The sequence below is a fragment of the Bactrocera tryoni genome, chromosome 4 (genome assembly GCF_016617805.1).
Source record: "Bactrocera tryoni isolate S06 chromosome 4, CSIRO_BtryS06_freeze2, whole genome shotgun sequence".
NCBI classification, from domain to species: Eukaryota; Metazoa; Arthropoda; class Insecta; order Diptera; family Tephritidae; genus Bactrocera; species Bactrocera tryoni.
In genome coordinates this window covers 55891836-55906150 of record NC_052502.1, presented here as the reverse complement: position 1 = coordinate 55906150, position 14315 = coordinate 55891836, and the positions used below count along the sequence as shown (strand labels likewise).

The 14315-nt window shown below is 35.4% G+C and overlaps 1 protein-coding gene across 1 annotated transcript in view; it reads right to left on the bottom strand.

The window, feature by feature from the left end:
* The window catches only part of LOC120775172 (serine-rich adhesin for platelets), an 85250-nt gene that overhangs the window by 54558 nt on the left and 16377 nt on the right, over positions 1–14315 (bottom strand). The window lies entirely within an intron of this gene.

Sequence of the window (14315 nt, the reverse complement as noted above, 5' to 3'; positions counted from 1 at the left end):
TTACGATTTTACGATACTTTATGACAGGTTGTGAATTGCTCAATTGTAATATTGGATAGTTGAAAAAGTCTTTTATCATTTTAATGTAACCTTACCTGCAAAAAATAAAATAAAATTGCGTTAATTAAAAATTGTATGGCAGATATGATATAATATATGTACATATATAGGTCAAACAAAATAGTAAAAGTACAAGTTAAAATTATAGAATAGATTTAAGTGATCCAAGTAGAGGTACTTTTTTCGCCGTCCGGCGAAACCCATACATGTAAACAAGAAAAATTGACCCATTTGGGCCGAAGATCAATCTGAAGAGATTTAAGAGCAGGCATTCCAACCAGAAAACAACAAAGGGTTTTTGTGGTTTGTGAAATTATCGGTTTATACTATATACTCCAAGCTAAACTGATTTTGGAATTTATTGCTACAGGGTTATCAAAGAGCATTGAATATGTAAAACTAATGGAACGAAAAAGTAGAAGGAAAATGCTGTGTTAGTGTCTTGGCGTATAAATATTAGGGTGGGTCAAAAAATTAAATATTTTTTTCGCTTGATACTCAGCAAAATACATCCGGAGACGGCTCTAAAAAAATCTCTCCTAGTATGAACACTTAATTGAAACGGAAGGGTTCTCCGCCTTACAGTGTTCAATTTTATACATATCAACAGATAGAAAAATTAATTTCTTGCTTCCAGCTACTTGAAAAATTATCTATATCAAATTTTATTAGAAATTTACTGTGTTTTAGACGATTTTTTCATAAACCAAACCGGTATGATATTAACGGTTACAGCTTGATTATTTTAAGGCAATTTTTTTCTCATAAATTTTATAATATAATTTTATAACTCAATTAAAGAAACTGGTTTAAATTGCAAAAATCCAAATTTTATAAGAAAATTGCTGCCTAACCTATTTTTCAGTGTACTCAGCGAAAAAAAAATATTTTTTCTTTACACATCCTAATACATATGTTAGCATAGCATAACCTATGCGTTTTAAGTTATAATTTGATACCCAAAACTAATTTCAACTAGTTCTAAATAGAGCTAACACTCGCTATATATTATTTTCCTACATACCTGAAGACATCTTAAAGTGATTCTTCTAAAACAGCACACAGCCAATAATGGAAAGCTTTAAATAATATTTTTTTGATAAAGGCTTACAGAAAGTTGCACGATCACGAGCACACGATCTTTTAGATAGTCTAGATAGAATGATATCCAAAGTTTTACAGAGAAATTATATAAATTATATATTTTTGAATAACCTCGTTTTTTTATCTTAGAGAGTTTAAGGCCTCCAGGATATAGAATGTATGGGATACCGGCAACAATTGACAGTCCTACAAAAATTACATTCACTACCTGCCACAAAACTCTTAAACTGATTAGTTTTATTTCATCAACACTTCTTTTAAAATCGTAGCTAGGATTGTTTATAATTATGGCTATGGTCAGAAGACGTAACCTCAACTCTGTTGGCTCCACACCACTTCATTGCGCATATGCCTATATGTTTGGGGTTGTCATCTTGTTAGGATATCAACATTTTGACATACTTATGCCAATTGATCAATGACGCCTTCAATGTATGTATATCAGGATTTTGACGACTTTTGTTGTAAATCGGCTGTAGGTCAAAACGCTTCGCCGATCTATAAGGATCTGGTGATCCACTTTTTGGAGTTTATGGATTATAGAGGTCAAATATCTGTTCAAGTGAGATCCATCGATATTGGATCAACCCTACGACCTTAATCTAACCGTTACTTTTCGTGGACTTCTTGTTTTATGACTTCACCATCGCTCCTGACTGGGACAAAAGCATAATTGACAGTTGTTCATATTTATTGCAATTATTTAAGGAATTTGCTACAATTTGAGCTGAATTTTCTTCTAATTCTTGGATCTTTTTTACTTTCTTTATCTCAGTTTATATCGTATGTATAATATTTTTCTCTACACACTGAAGAAAAATATTTCAAAGATTCGACTAACAATAATTTCAGCAATGAAAAACGAGTGCTCAGTGGAAGAAACGTTTTGAAGCAGCCTCTTCAAGGATGCTAAAAGATCTCAAATGGACTATTAAAATACTGCAAACTGCAAATTATTTAAATACGAGTTGTACATTTGTGAAGAGGCGGTCTGATCATTATGGAAAAACTGGAAACGTAGATGACAAGTCAGGAAGAGGGGCAATCACGTGAGATCTAAAAGTGAGGCCAAAGCTATTGTTCTTCTTTTTAAGCATAAACCAGAGCACAGTCTAGGAGAAAACATAAAAATTTTTTTTAAAAAGAGATTAAATATAACGCAAAATACAATATGCGACAGACTTGAGAGATCTTGCACGAATCAAATCCCTAACTTTCAAAAACACACATTTAAAAAAGGCAAACACCAACCGTGATTGGAGCAAGGTAATCAGAAGAGGCCATTAGGTGTTTGTATTGGCTGCTTCACTACTTATGGATTTGGGGTTTCGAGGTGTTACACAGAACACCTGAACGCCATTAGAATGGTAAATTGTATAAAAAGGACTTGCTGATGCCAGCTGAAATGCTTGGCGGCACAATATTTATGACTTGATAGTGTAAGAAGACAATGAGCCGAAACATCTCAATGATACCAAGAAAACAATTTAACGCAAACAAAATTTTTAAACGGATACTCAAGCAAACATGGAGTTCGCTTTCTATAGAATATGTGAAAAGTTTATTAGCAAGCTGTCAGCAAAGATCCGGGTGGGAAATTGGAGCAAGTATTGAATAAACATCCGCGATAACATTTTGCCAATAAACCCAATGTAAGTCGAAAATCCATGTTGAAGAGAACTTTACGCTTTCAACAACCTAATGCAGTTAACATTTTGCTTACGCAAAAGAGATGCTTACAGATAAGACGAATGTATTTTTCCCAATATAAATATATTTTTTTTTTATTTACAAACATTACTAAATGAATATTACTGGATTTACCCAAAACAACAAACAATATTACTTAATGAGAAAAGCCACGACTTTATAGCTATGAGTATATATTTACAGGGTGGTCCATAGATTTGTTTCTTTTTAATTTTTAATTTGTTTATTTATTATTATATTTTTTTTGATAATACCACTAAGCCAATGGCTTAGTACGGCGCTTAGTTCTTTTACACGAGATTTTTATATGTTATTAAGGGTTCTACATCTATAGCTACACAGCTATTATAAGACCAATTCTGCTCTATAGTGCAGTAGTATGGTAAACAGGCATACGGAAATCCACCTACCCGAAGTCAATGAAAAGGGGTTGCGCTGTGCATAATGGGAGCTTTAAGAACAACTCCAAAGGCGGCTCTGAAATGGGTACTAAACCTGTCACCTATAGATGATGACTACTGGCTGCAGGAGAATTTTCATATACAACTTTCAAGCATAGCTCGGTGGGTAATGGCGGTTAGGCAAACACCGACTACATGATCCCACTTTTCAACTGGGAAAGAAAGTTGAAAGTAAACATAGAAAAAGAAGGCTGGCGTAAAAGTGTGTTAGCTAAGCGCAACACTCTAAACATTTTTACGGATGGCTCGAAAATGGACGATGGAGTTGGTGCGGGAATATACTGTCCAGAGTTGGCATAATGCAGCCTTTGACGGTGCCCGACTACTGCAGTATATTTCATGCTGAGGTCTTTGTTATTGCGAAAGCTGCGGAGCTGGTCTCTAAAGCACCTGCAGTCAATTCCAGAGTCAACAGCTATGTAGAGTGTCAAGTAGCAATCAAGACAGTAAACTCGTATCCCAGAAATGTCTTGGGAAGCAGGGAACCAGTGAAAAGTGTTGTTAGAAGCAAGTAGCTTCACTTCTACTGGATGCCAGGTCAGAAAGGCAGTGAGAGAAATGAAATATTGAACGAGAGAAGAATGGTAAAGAAAGTAAAAACCCGATGGAACGAACTACCTGGATGCAAAACTGCAAAAGTCATGTACAAAACGTTAGATCCGAAGTACAAAAAAATTGAATTCTTCGGTTTTACTATGTCTGAATTTTTGAACAAAGAAGTGCGATAATGCCCAATCTCATACATCATTGGTTATTCGTGATCATTTCGCCACATTTTCAGCTAATATCGTGCCGCAACCACCGCATTCGCCTAATTTACGTTCGTGGAACTTCTAGCTATCGAGTAAATTCACATGGCCACTCCGAGGACACCGTTTTGACTCAATTGAGGATATAAAAGCTTAATCGAAGACGGCCATCACGCTGGCCATCACGTTGGAGGATTTTTCCAAGTGCTATGATGAGTGGAAAATTCGTTGGCATAAGTGTATAGTAGCGGGAGAGGTTTACTTTAAAGGAGTGGAAATGGACAGAATTCACCTTTCAATTTGATCACAGTAGTATATGATATGACTTACTGTCAAAGTTTTCAGCGAACAAGTTCATTCTAAACTGTCAAAATGTCATATGAACCAACCTGTAACGGTTTATGTTATTGCTCATCGTATTTGTACAAATATACCTACATTACAGGCATTAGTATCATCATTAATATTACAAATACTGAGTCACTCGACGTGTTTTTTAAGGAACATACAGGTAGCTGGGCGGGAAACGCATGGGCTTTTACAGCACTGCACTTGGTGACTCTCATCACGTTCAACACAAAACTAAAGAATTTTTCTTTTTTTTTCAAACAAAAAAGCAAAAGAAAAGAAACAAAATACCGGTATTTCTTTTTAGCAAGCAAACCAAGATTTAATAAATTCGCGTTTCCTTTTCTGTAAAAAGAAAAAACACCAAACAAAAAATTGTCTAACCAAACTTTTTTACGCAACTTTTAAATAAAATGCGACTTTGTTGGCTGATAAAGGCAGCGAAAGAAGCAATCGATTAAAAGGAAATGTTACACAATCACAACAATAGTTAGGTAATGGTGAAAATAATTAACATATGTCAGTTGTTTACAAGCGTCAAATGCAAAACAAACAACAACAAGCGGTAAAGCGTTAATATTTAATTAGAATATTGACATAAAAAACTCGAAAACGAAACTAATCCGAAATTGTGAGCATTTGTCGTCGTCTTCGCGGGTTGCAAGCAAGCATTTAGAGACCTTTGTGTGCCTTCATAAGTCGCTTTTCGATTTTGGCCGATTTGAGAGATGTATCTAAAGTCAACACTTTCACTTTTGAAGTGAGAAGTGAGATTTCGAGGTGGCCCATTTGATTTATTCAAATAATGCACACATTCACATAAGCATAACTAAGTGTGTATATAGAAGCTTTGTTTGAATTGTGTGCGGCGCCAGATGAAGTGATCATCGAGAGCTCGTTAAGTCATAAAAAAGTGGGAATTTCAAATGCGTGAAACCACAACGAAATCTGCAAGTAATGCTTTGGCACAAATGTAATCAATAAATCAAATTAAAATTGCATTTAACCGATCTTAATAATGATCACATGAAAATGAAAATTAAAAATAACAACAAAAATATTTTGTAGGCACAAGACAGACCAAATAATTAATAAAAGTAGATGCCAAGTGAAATGAGAAAGTATTAAGGGACAATACAACAAAGCAATAAGAAGTATAAAAAATACAACAAAATAAAAAAAACTAAGCAAAATATTAAAAAACATATAAAAAATAAATAAAAAATAAAATAAAAGAAGTAAGGAGAGGCTAAGTTCTGGTACAACCGAAGATTTGCAGAATTCAAAACTAGGAGAATACTTTAAGGGGGTATTCTGGTCTAGAAATTTAAAAAAATCGATTTTTTTTTTTTTTCAAAGTTTAACTATGCAAGAATACGTGTACAAGAGGATTTTTCAAAGTTCAAATTATTTTCGGAGATATAGGCATTTTTCTGACCTGGCATTCAAACTGGTTCGGCCGGAAATAATCGAACAAAAGACTTTACGCGAAACTATAAACGCGTTTTTCTCAAAACTGACTTTTTGGGAACGATACCCACGATTTCTCAGCTTCTACTGCACTGTTGAAATTTTTATAGAGTCTTCTTTATAAACTTGTCTATGGTTGGAACTAGCCCCATCCCCAAATTTTTATTTTTATTATTTTTAAAAAAATTCGAAATAGTCAGAAAAAGTGATCCAAAAAAACTTTTTTTCGAAAGTCTTTATATTGGGTAGTCGAAAAAGTATTTTCTTATTTTGTCAATAGATGTCGTTGCAGTCGTATATCTCCAGTGCTACCAATCACATTGTGTCATATTATATAGTGTTGGAAAGATGAGATTTTAAGCTTCATTTAATCTACCAAAAATTAAATTCGGGGAAGTTGAAAAAAAGTTACAGCTGTTCAAAACTGATTGATAATAATAAAGAAATTCGCTATGTTTTGAAATTTTTTTATAAAAAAAAAGAAGAATGCCACCCAAGCCACCAATGAAATTTGTGAAGTTTACGGAAACGATGCTGTATCAGTTCGAGTAGCGCAACAATGGTTTGCTCGCTTCCGTTCTGGAAATTTTGATGTGAAATATGCGCCTCGCTTTGGTCGACCTATCGTTGAAAAAGTCATAGAAATTATGGAAAAGATTGACCACGACCGTCACATAAGCAGCCATGACATCGCTAAGGAATTTAACATTCGTCATCAAACGGGTTTGAACCATTTAAAGAAGGCTACAAAAAGAAGCTTGATGTTTGGGTACCATATGACTTGGCTGTGAAAAATTTAATGGACCGAATTATCATCTGCGATACTTTGCTGAAACGAAATGGTCGCAAAGCCAGGATTGACGCCTCGAAGGGCTATGCTGAGTGTTTGGTGGGATTGAAAAGTAATCATTCACTCTTAGCTGCTCCAGCCTGGTCGAACGATTGATTCTACATTTTATGGTCAACAACTGATGAGATTGAAGCAAGCATTCGAAAAAAAACGGCCAGAACTGATCAACAGAAAGGGCTTCGTCTTCGATAATGACTACGCTAGACCACACACATCTTTGATGACTCGGCAAAAACTGGGAGAGCTTGGCTGGGAAGTTCTGATGCATCCACCATATAGCCCTGACCTTGCACCATCGGACTACCACTTCCTTCGGTCAATGCAGAACTCCCTTAATCAAGAGGAGTTGGCTTCAAGAGAAATTTACCTGTTGCAGTTTTTCGCCGAGAATCCAGAAAATTTTTACGTTGAGGGAATAATGTCTCTAGAGGAAAAATGGCAAAAAATGTTCGACCAAAACGGTACATATTTGGTTCATTAAAGTTCATTATAAATACAAAATAAAAATAAGTTGAAGTTTGATTAGAAATACGAAAAGACTTTTTTGACTATCCAATATTATGTATAAGAGGACTCAGGGTAGCATTGACCCGATTCAACCCATTTTTGATACACAAAGATACTATTATCAGAAAAGGGTTATCTCTGTATTTCAATAATATGTATATCTCCCACATTGACCGATATTTTCGGTCAAAAGTCAACTAAATATAATTATTGATTTATCACACTTTTAGTAGTTTTGAACAGTACTGTTATATTGGCAGTGGACGGGGTTATCTTCCGATTTCATCCGTTTTTGTGTCGATAGGAGTTCTTAAGGGATTTGACCTGAGCGAATTTGGAAGGCTGTACCGCCTATCACTTTGAAACCGTGTACCATTGATCAGGGTAGCCGGCAATGAGCTGGCCGACGAACTAGATCGCTCTGCGGCACCGTCCAGGATGAAGGAGCCAGAAGTATGCATTGCGGTGGGGTCTCACACTATAAAAGAGTTGTTCCGCACGGAGGAGAGAGTGGGGAGAGAACGGCACTGGCAGCAAGAATGAGCCATGCCAAGCTACTACTACTACCTTGAAAGGTTTAGAGATATGATCAACCTCCTCCCGAGACAAATTCCGCCTCCTTGTTGCGCTCTATACTGGGCACTGCAGCCTCAAAAAACACTTATCGAACATGGACATAGTCTCTTGTGCAAACCGCCTGTTCTGCGACATGGAACAGAAAACTCCCAACCTGATTCTAGATTGCCTAGCAATTTTTAGAAGCAGGCTCAAGGTCCTAGGTTCAATCTACGTGGACAGGAATCACATCACCTCAGTCTCACCTTGCAAGCTCTTGGAATTATTCAGAATGCTGAACCTTTGTGACCATATGTGATATAGGAGAGGGCACAATAGACCATAGGTCGCAGTGCAAAGCCTCAATTTTCTATATCTCTAGCTGATGTTGTATACAGAATTTATGTAAGAGAGGCTAATAGTCGAACACGCCTAAAAATAACCGACTAAATGGGATAATGTAATGTGTTGATATGGATTGCTAAATCAATTGGTTCCAATTAAGTCACTTTTGTCAATATTTTTGCGTTTCTTTCACTAGCTTTTTGCCTCTAAGCTAAATATATAAGCATTTGTTAGCGATGTTTTTTTACATGTTTCATAATTTAGAACTCTTAAATTCATATTTTTTCTAATTTCGTAGAAGCGTCTGCTTTCGAATGCATCAAGTGTCAAATTAGTTATATTATTCTTATAACATATAAGTCTTTACAATAAGTGTAAACAATATATAAACACATTATTATGGCAACAAAAGAATAGAGTTTACAAAATCATTTTCATACATTGCACGAACACAAAGATTTTTTACAATTTTTACAAATCATTAAAAACTATAATTGCTAAGAAGCAGACAAAAGTAAAGCAGCGGTTACTTTTATGTTTCTTTTTTAGTTACTTTCCGTGAAGGAAAGTCGCACTTTTGACTCATTTTGTGTCTCACGCAGTTTTACAGCTTGTCCACCGGCGTTATCAAGTACTTCATAAAGTAGTAAAAATGAGATTCAAGAATGTAAAGAAGTACAAAAGGTGAAAGTCATAACAGAAAGTGAGAATCGGGTAATTAAAAAAAAACAGCTTGAGCTTGAGCTCGAGCAAAAATATATAATAACACGCTTAACGGCGAGAAGTATGGTAAGTTGTATGATATTTCATTTTTTTATACGAAAATTATTTATTTTAGCGAATATGTAGGGGAAGCGAATCAATTCGATAAATTCTAGTGCTTATGTGGAACGAGCTATATCCCGGTTAGGTCTATGTTTAATTCAAGTCACAACTTTCAACATTATATTTAAATATGTCAGGCACTAAAATAACATACATATGTACATGCATACACACAATATACAAAAACAGTATACATATACAGGCGTATATACTTGTTTATAAGCACCCAGTAGGAAAAATATAATTAGTTTCGTGAAAAAATTGAAGCCGTCTTAATTAAAAGTGAAAGGAAAAAAATGGACGCAAGTCACGATATGTTGCTAAATTGGCTTTATAACGGTTGATGCAAGTAGAAGTACTTTTTCATATTATTTTTGTGCAATATTGTTTGACATTTCTTCAACGTGTTTCGCGCGCTGCGCTCAACTTATGGTCAACATAATCGGCCTGCTGAGCGTACTATTCGCAACACCACGACCCATCTTGAGGCCCAGCATTCATTATTGAATAATATTCGACCGAATAGATCACGTCCAGCACGCAGGGAAGAAAATATAGCAGCCGTAGCCGAGAGTGTACACGAAGACCGTGCACAATCGATTCGGCCATCTTAAATTGAAGGCTTACAAATCACAGCTTATGCAAGAATTCCCAAATGACATCGTTTCGCTCTATGAGCTTTTCAAAAGTTCTAAGAAGATCCAACGTTTTTCAGCCAAATGTTGTTCAGCGATGAGGACCATTTCTGACTCAATGGGTATGTAAACAGTAAACACGCAAAATTGCCGCATTTAGGACGAAGAGCAACCTAAAGAGATTCAACTATATTTCCTCAAAAATTATGACGGTGAGAACGTAACCGTCAACGGCGTCCGTTATCGTCCCGTGATAACCGACTATTTGATGTCTGAAATTGAAGCTCGTGATCTCGGCTACATTTAGTTTCAACAAGACGGCGCCACTTCCCACATATCACATCCATCAATGGATTTATTGAAGGAAGACTTTGGTGAGCAGATAATTTCACGTTTTGGGTCAGCGATTGATCACCAAGATCGTGTGATATCAGACCGTTACCACTTTCCTGTGGGAATATGTAGAAACAAAAGTCTATGCGGACAATCTCGCCTCGATTCAGGCCCTGCAGCTAAACATCACGCATGTCATTCGCCAGTTACCAATCGAAATGTTCGAGCGAGTCACCCAAAATTGGACTCAACGGATGGACCATCTGAGACTTAGCCGCGGCTAACATTTTGAGGAGATAATCTTCAAAAAATAAATACCAAAAAATGTTCTTTCGAATGATAATAAACATTTCCCATTAATTTTGAAATTTTTATGTCGAATCGCAGGGCCAGAGGGAATGTATTCAAATTTGGTAAATCATTTTTGTTCATACCCGAGCACTGATTCTGTCAGTATGTATGATTCATGCATACGAATCGAACTGTTTGTCTTCAAATCAACGACAAAGAACAGTGTTGAATCAGAAGCGATCAGCTTAAACATGACTGGCTTGTGGATCATACTCATATTGGTATCATTGAAATGTTCGGCAGTGTTCGGGTTGTTATATACAATACACTGATTTACTGAAAAACAATTGTTTTATGTTCTGTGGCTGATGTGAGTTCATACCGAAGTCGGCCATACCGTTTACTCGATCGTGATTACAGAAGAATATATTATTCAAAGACTTCGAGTAGAGATCGCGAAAAAATGCTTGACAAAGTAGGGGAGGACACTACATTCATCAAACGCCTCATTACTGGCAATAAGACGTGGGCTCATGAATATGATGTCGAAACTGTTCAACAATCTAGAGAATGGTGATTCGAAAATGAGCCGATACCGAAAAATACCAAAACTCTGTGAAGACGCTGAAGCCAATCACATCCGAGGCATATAGCAAGTGTATGAAATATTGAATTAGTATTATTTTTTCTCACGTAAGCGGATATCAGACCCGTTAGCTTTCGAAAAAAATGTATTTTCCTACTTGGAATTGAAAAGCGTCAACTGCTTATATATTTATATGTAGTCAAAAGTGGCTCAAAAAACTTCATGCGTACATTTTATGTACCTACATATAGTAAGCACATTTAAACATATGTATGAACAAAAAAAGCGGCGATTAGAATACTAAAATCGGTAAAAGCAACAAGTACGCGACAAAAGAATTTCAAGTTTAGGCCATTTTAGGAAAAAATTTAAAAATAAAAAAATCAACTAAATTTAAATAGTAATTTAAGTTGAGGTGCGCTTAAACCAAAATATTGCACAAGTCAGTCAAATAATTGAACAATAAATATAATTTAATAATATTAAATATATTCGTAGATCATTACACTTAGGGTTAATAAGGGTTCGTATGTCTTCTGTTTGTTTAATTTAAAAAAAAAAAGTTAATGTGAATGTGTCAGCGTCATTGATCATATTGGTTACAAACTGTGTTCAGTTAGTGCATTATCACCTAGAGAATTTTTGTTGCATATTATCGGCAACTTAATTTTTGTGTTAATCATTAAATTCAATTCTCTTAGTGCAAATTTCTGAAATTTTTTTTCTAAAAATTTTGTAAGCCGCACTCACAAACATTTTATTTAATCATCAATATAAGAATCTTAAGCAAAAAATATCACCTGACGCTATTTCTTGATGATATCGGTTTTTTTTGAGTTGCTGCGTGTGCACACAGCGTTAAGGCTCAGTGTTCTAATTTTCTCTGATTAGCGAAATAAAGTGAACAATGAGTTGCGACTGCAAAATGGTGGTTTTTTCTGTGATGCATTGAAGGCAATCACACTAATTAAACAAATTGCTCACCCTAAAATCGGGTTCGTTCACTTATTCACATTAGGAAATAAAAATTATATTATAAATAATTAAATTTTGATAACTTGCTATTATGACAACGCAGTCTTCAGTAGGCCTTCAACTATTGAAGCTGCAAAGGCTCGCCTGCGTCTGTGCTTCAGGGGCAATGCGCAATTCCCCAACCGTAGCACTTGAAGTCATGCTGGAGCTCACATCACTGCATGTAGTAATCAAAAAAGTAGCGAAACATACCATGCTGCTCATGGCAGGTTTTTGGTAAAGGGAAGATAATGTTGTCTCAATAAAAGAAGGCCTTAAGGGAGGACACACCACTGGCCCTTCTTACAAGGGACGACGTTACGAAGAGGGTAAACTTTGCAAAGAAGTTTAGAGTTACCCTCGGAAGTAAGGCGGAGTGGAGTGATTCCGCACTCGACCTACTACTGAGGGGCAGCACTATCCAGTGGTACACTGACGGCTCGAAAACACCGGAAGGTATTGGAGCAAGCATTGCGGGACCGAATACCAAAGGGACGTTTTCCGATCATCTTTCAAGCAGAAGTCTTTGATATAAGTCAGTGTGCAGAAATCAATCTGCATCGCTACTATCACAATCAGCGTATCGCTATGCTCAAGCGACTTCAGTCTATGAATTCAAACCGCTTTTAGTGGAGGTGTGTATAAGAAGGCGTTCGCACTCTTCACAGGACTCTGCGGGCTAAGGAATCACTTGTATAACATGGGCATAGTCTTTTGTGAAAACGCTGTTTTCAGAGTCTCAGAGGAAAATTTTTTCGAAATGATCGCAGAGATACGCAGAACCTCATTGCAATGCGTGCGATAAATGCTTAATCGGCTGTAGAATTTACAACGATTTTTAAAGCTTTTTTAAATTTTTTTTTGTTAAATACATTTTATTTGCAATCTATTTTAGTAAATAATAATTAGCAAATTTGACAACAAAACCATAGTTTTACTTATATATTTTGGTCTCCCATGAGATCAAAAATAATATACAATATAACAATATGTTCTAAATACAAATGTTTATATAAAAATTATATAATTATACATTTAATATCGTAGTAACATATATAATTAAACATTTACTTAATTCCTAAATGGGATATCTAGAACACGTTGTCTTTTAAGTCTAATAGTTTCATTACTATCATCTAATAACATGACTGCGAAAGGATTGTCGTGATAACTTATCCTGTGCAAATATGCTGAACTAAATCTTTTAATTTCATCTTTAACAAACGGTATATTGAGATCTTAATAAATGGCTTCATTTGTTATGAAAAAAGGCGCGTTTGTAATTAATCTTAGGGTTTTCGATTGGTATCTTTGTAGAATTTCAATATTTGAATTACAAGCAGTGCCCCAAAGTTGCACACCGTATGTCCATATAGGTTTTAGTACAAATTTATATAATAGTAATTTATTTTCAAGATATAACTGCGATGTATGCCCAAGTAGCCAATAAAGTTGTTTTTTAGTTTGATTTTTTTTAGTTTGGTTTTTAGATTTTATCGGAAAGGCCTTTTTAATAACTTTTTTTTCTTATAAAAGAATTAAATATTTTATTCAAACTTTTTATTATTCTGAAGATAGATATTAAAAGACAAGTCCTTCGAAAAAAAGTTGCCGCCAGAATTTCTTACAGTACCATCAAAAGTAAAAAAGAAAAAAGACCTCAAACTAAGTACACTCAGCCCTTTTTTTACGCGATCTCTTTTTACGCTATTTCACTTTAACGCGGTTATTTTTGCAGCGCAAATTCCTCTTTTTACGCGAATGTCTCACTTTAACGCGATTGTTTTTTTAAAGAATTTCAATTTTTGCTAGCTTTACAATGGAAGCTAATTCAGGAAAAAATAAAAAACGCAAAGGCATTTCTTTAGAAACAAAAACTCAGTGAATCTACTGTGCGGACAATAAAAAAAAATAAAAATGCAATTAGGAAATCTGTAGTTTCCGGAAAAAATGTGAATGCGAAGAAAACTTCATACTCAAGAAATGTTTTTATTGAAGAAATGGAAAAAATATTAACAATTTGGATTGAGGATCTCAACCAGAAACGAATCCCAGTTGATACTACAACAATAAAACAAAAAGCTCTATTTTCAAACGATTAACATCGAACCAAGAAAACCAAAACGCCAGACCAAGTTTTCATTGCGGACGAAACAGGCCTATTTTGGAAGAGGTTACCAAAACGAACATATGTGTCTAAGACCCAAAAATCACTTGGTGGCTTCAAAGCTGCAAAGGACCGTGTACCGTTTTAATTATGTAGCAATGCTTCTGGTGGCCGCATGATTAAACCGCTGTTAGTAAACAAAAGTCTCAGGCCGCGAGCACTAAAGGGCAAAGATTTAAAACATTTACGTGTTCACTGGATGGCCAATAAAAAAGCCTGGGTAACTGGAAATATATTCCAAGAATGGTTTGCTAAATGCTTTGTACCAGAAGTTAAAAGTTATTTGGAGAAGAAGAAACAGCCCT